We start from the raw sequence: 5375 nt of genomic DNA on the forward strand, positions 1-5375 counted from the left end.
CCGCATGGAACGCAAGCTGCTGTTAAAGCTGGTGTCCGGAGTTTCTGTTCGTTTCCAATGCATGACTCATTTTTTAACAGAGCTGAAATGTGTCAGTCTGGTTCCATACTGTGAAATAATAGCCTCCGTCTCATAGACCCCCGTGTTATCTGAAAAAGCGCCGGTCAGCTTCAGCCAATAGATTTCGAGCTTCCGCCTGTCATGCTGTCAATCAACCTGTGCACGCAGCCAGAGAGCACGGCACTCGCCCAGGACAGTGTTAATGTTGTCAACGAAAACTTAAACGAAAACTATTCGTTGACGACCCTTTATTCCGTGACTAATTTGTGACGAGAACGTAAATTTAACAAGTAATGACAACAAAAACTAAACAAAATCTCTGGACATCATGAACTGACGAGTAAATGTGATGAAAAAGCTGCTGCTGGCCGCCGGACAAGCTGGGTTATTACAACCATCCTCACGCCGAGCTCACCGGCTCCGGCTCCGGCCCGGCTCCGGTCCGTCTCCGGTCCGGCTCCGGCCCGGCTCCGGTCCGGCTCCGGTCCGGTCCGGCTCCGGCCCGGCTCCGGTCCGGCTCCGGTCCGTCTCCGGTCCGGCTCCGGTCCGTCTCCGGTCCGGCTCCGGTCCGGCTCCGGCCCGGCTCCGGCCCGGCTCCGGTCCGGCTCCGGTCCGGCTCCGGTCCGGCTCCGGCCCGGCTCCGGCCCGGCTCCGGCCCGGCTCCGGCCCGGCTCCGGCCCGGCTCCGGTCCGGCTCCGGTCCGGCTCTGGCTCCGGTCCGGCTCCCATACGGAGACGCAGCCCTGCAGCAGCACTGTTTTCTGTTGTCCCCCCACCCCCCCCCCCCCACCCCCCACCCCCACAGTCACCACACACACAAACACCAGTTTGCAGCGGCGCGTCTTGACAGCATGCGGAGCGGCATTAATGCAGGAAAACTAAAGTTCGCGTGTAAAAAAAGTAACAATTATTTTAATTTAACTTGACCTTCCGGGGGGGGGGGGGGGGCTGCCCCCCTAATATAATGGGAGGGGGAAACACTGAAAATAAGATAAAATTACCTAAATAATGATGGAATAAGAGAACTATAAAAGGTCAATTAAAGGTGCTGTAGGCAGGATTTTGCTAGTCAATGCTAATTGTTCTGTGTTTTCTTTGGATTAAATGTTAGAGTATCCATTGATAATCCTTTAGGAGTGTAGCATCACTGCTCTACCGCGAGGGCGCAGCGTTTCCATCTGTCTCTGTTCTGAGCTGAAAAGGAATCTCCACAGCTCCAGGTATCTTTGACCAATCAGAAGAGCCCCTGAGGCTCTAACCGTGATTGGTCGAGGGGCGTTCGTCGCACGTTCTTGTGGGAGGGGCTTAACTTGCGTAAGGGCGTGATGTCAGAGAAAACAGGACAGGATTGGCTGTGCTGGGTTTCAAATCGCCATCTTAGATGGGTCAAATGGCCAACTTGCTGAGGTAACCCTAAGCAAGATGGCAGCAATGCTGAATCCTGCCTACAGCACCTTTAAAAGCCAGATTAAAAAGGTGTGTTTTTAACCTCCCTTTAAAAACATCAACACACTCTGCGGTCCTGAGGTTCTCCGGCAGGCTGTTCCACAGGCGGGGCCGTGATGGGTCTTGGTTCTGGCTTTAGGAACACAGTAAGGCACTGCCAGAGGACCTCAGGGCCGCGAGGGTCGATGCGGTAAAAACAGGTCAGCTGGATAGGAAGGCGCAAGGCCATTAAGACATTTAAAAACTAATAAGAGAACTTTAAAATCCACCCTGAAGCAGACAGGGAGTCAATGCAGCGACTGTAAAACCGGTGTAATGTGGCTCCGCCCCCTGGTCCTCGCCAGCACGTCAGCTGAGTTTTGTAGTAATTGCAGGTTTGAAATGTTCTTTTTGTTTCAGACCAGAGAGCAAGGCATTGCAATAATCTAATCTACAGGAGATAAAAGCTGCATTAGCGCCTCCTGCTGGCCTGAGAGAGAAACGGGCGACTCTGGCTTTATTCTTAGGATGATAAAATCCAATCTTAGTTATGTTTTTAATGTGTGGAATAAAACTTAGCTCAGAGTCAAAAATCACGCCCAGGTTCTTCACTGATTGTTCTGGTTTAAAATTTTGTAATTTTGGTAAAATTTTCTCTCTCTGACCTTCGGGACCGATAACTAAAACCTCAGTCTGGTCCTGGTTGAGCTGTAGGAAATTCACTGCATCCATGACTTGATGTCTGAAATACAGTTAAAAAGGGTTTCTATTGGCCCGGAGTCACCAGGAGACACGGCGATGTACAGCTGAGTATCGTCAGCGTAACCATGGAAACTGATGCCGTGTCTCCTGATGACGTCCCCAAGTGGAAGCATGTAGAGATTAAAAAGTATAGGACCTAAAATTGAACCCTGGGGAACCCCACACCTGATTTCAACATAGTCCTAGGCTTTACTTCTTATTGTCTCATGCTAGCTGTTGCCAAAGCTGTCCGTCCCTGGGAGAGGGATCCCTCCATACTGTGGTTCTCCCCAAGATCTCTTCTTCTCCCACTGGGTTTCTGGAGTTTTTTCTTGCCGGATGTGAGGGTGTAAGGCGGTGGTTGCTTCGTTTTGTCTCGTTACTGTGAATTTGACATATTAACATTATGCTTATTCACTGTTTTTATTTTTACCAACCAATGTAACATCTTGAAGCCTCTGAGGCAGCTGCTGTTGTGATACTGGGCTATACAAAAATACATTGATTGATTGATTGATTTCATGGGTTCCTGAGGAACAAGTATCCAGACTTACATAAAAACATGGATCAGTGACATAAGAACTGAATCAGTTCAGAACAGTACCAGAGAGGCCCACCAGGTGACTCAGTCTAGTTATTAAAATGTGGTGGTCTACTGAGTCGAAGGCGACACTCAGGTCCAGTAGAACCATCACTGTGAGCTTTTTATTACCTAAATTCCACCTGATATTATTTAAAATCTTTACAGGGCGTCTCGGTACTGTGGTTCACTCTAAAACCAGACTGATGTCTTTCTAAAATGTTACTGATCATTAAAAAGTCATTTACTTGGTTAAAAACCAGTCTTTCTAAAGCTTTACCTAAAAACGGTCAGTTGGATCCTGGTCTGTAGTTATTAAGAACATCGGGGTCTAGATCGCTCTTCTTCAGAAGGCTTCACCACCGCCGTTTTAAAGGCAGTGGGGAAGACACCCGTCTGAAGAGAGCAGTTCATGATATTTAAAATCTGTTCCTCCAGGAATCCATCAAATGATTTAAACAGTGGTGTGTGGATGGGATCTAGAAGGCAGGTTGGTGATTTTACTTGGGAGAAGACTGGACCAAGAGTCCTTCATCAACCAGGTCCAGACTCGGGCTGAACGATTTGGGAAAATAATCTAATTGCGATTTTTTTCCCTAATATTGCGATTGCGATTTTATTATTTTATCTTCGTTTTCCCCAAAAAAAGCCATAAATATTTGTTTTAAATATGACCAGCACAACATGAAATCTGTTTAGTGTAAAATGTTCTTTCCATTTGTATGAATAAAATTATAAGATGTACATCTTTAAATAAATGGGATTTTTATTTAAATGCTCCAAGAAACATAAGAACAAGCACTTTGTAAAAACTGTACAAAATCCACCATCTTGACAAAAAATATATAAAATAATAGGCATCTATCTCACTGCTCTCAAAGCAGTAGTAACATTTTATACAACTGAAGCAGAGAATTTGACTCTATTTGAAAATATTTTGTAGAATCTGAATAAAGTTATAAATAAAAAAACAAATGCACTTTTAGATTAGGCAAAAAAATAAACCAAACCAGTGTGTAACGGTACTGCGGCTCGGCATTTTCGCTTTGCAGGCGTCATATAAGAGGCACAGTAAATTCTTTCAAGTGTTGGAACAAATTTGTTGTGTTACCTCTGGTTGTGGCAATGGTGGCACGACACGCTCTGCTCAACACTTGACGTTGTGCTGCACTGTTTTTTTTAAATCCGAAATAATCCCACACAACTGAGGTGCTGTTCCTCCTCGGGACGAATGTCTCAGTAGTTTGTGAGGAGCCAGAGGTCACTGCGCAAAGCAAAGGGCAGCGGATGTTGGTGAATCCGTCACGATGCTTCTCTCGCTTCTGTTTCTTCTTCTTCTTTGGAGCAATGGCGGGTGGCGACCAACAACTTAGGTGCATACCGCCACCTACTGTATCTCTTGGTGACTGCGCTTCAGGTTACCGCCTCCGTTTGTGTCACGTGATTACATTTTAATCGCGCACGTTGCGATTGGCAAATCGCGTTTTATCATATCGCAACATTATTGCAAATGCAATTAATCGTTCAGCCCTCGTCCAGACTGTCCAGTGTGTCCTCAGGCATGGACAACGGTTCAGCTGTGTTCACTGATAAAACCTGTTGGGGTAAAAGACTAGACCTGATGTCCATGATTTTAGTTCTGAAGTGGTCTGCAGAGTCTTCACAGAGAGCGTCTGTTGGTTCCTTTAAAGCTTTATTAAAATTAGTGCCTGTTATAGCTATTTATTAGTCTTTGAGTATTTTTTGAATATTTTCTAATTTATTTTTTTGTTTGTGTTAATTCATATAGTGTTTATTCTTTTTAGATTTATTGTTTGTTTATTTTGCATGTTTGCTTTGGGTAATTGACACATTATTTCCTGTTACGCTTGATTTTGGAGCGTTAATTGGAACCACCTGCACCTGGAGGTTATTTAGGGAGGTTGCAGGTAGAGGATCATCGTGCACCTGGGTGGGGTTATGGTTTTTTAACAGCGCGAGAGAAGCAGCAGGAAGTGATCGCTCCAATTGTTTGCTTGCCTTGGAGAATAAACCATGATAAACCTCACCGGATTCTGTTGGACTATGTTTTCTTTTGCCTGCGTAAACCACGACCCGGTGCATCAGTGGCAGTTTGAAGTTTGAGTTTTGATTTTTGATTTTTGTTGCATTTAAGACAAATAGCCGCTACAGTGCCAGTTAAAATGTTGAAGGTGGAGAAGAGGAAGCGGGGGTTGCCTTTATTGTCTGGAATAAGTTGAGAGAAGTGGGAAGTTCAGGCTGTTTAACTGCATTATTGTAGATTTTGAGTTGTTGACGTAGAATCTGGTGATGTACAGTCAACTTGGATTTCCTCCACCTTCTTTCAGCTCTCCTGCAGTTTCCTTTCAGTTTGTTGATTTTATCATTCTTCCTCCACGGGGGTTTAGATTGTCCTTTGATAATTTTAGTTAAAAGTGGAGCTACCGAGTCCAGACTGGACTTCAGATTACTGTTAAAATCGTCAACGATAAAATCGCAGGGTGCAGGTAAAATCACAGCAGGAGTGCTCTGTAAGATCTCTATAAAACCTGCAGCCACTTCAGAAGTAA

Source organism: Salarias fasciatus, unplaced genomic scaffold (assembly GCF_902148845.1).
Source record: "Salarias fasciatus unplaced genomic scaffold, fSalaFa1.1, whole genome shotgun sequence".
Lineage (NCBI taxonomy): Eukaryota > Metazoa > Chordata > Actinopteri > Blenniiformes > Blenniidae > Salarias > Salarias fasciatus.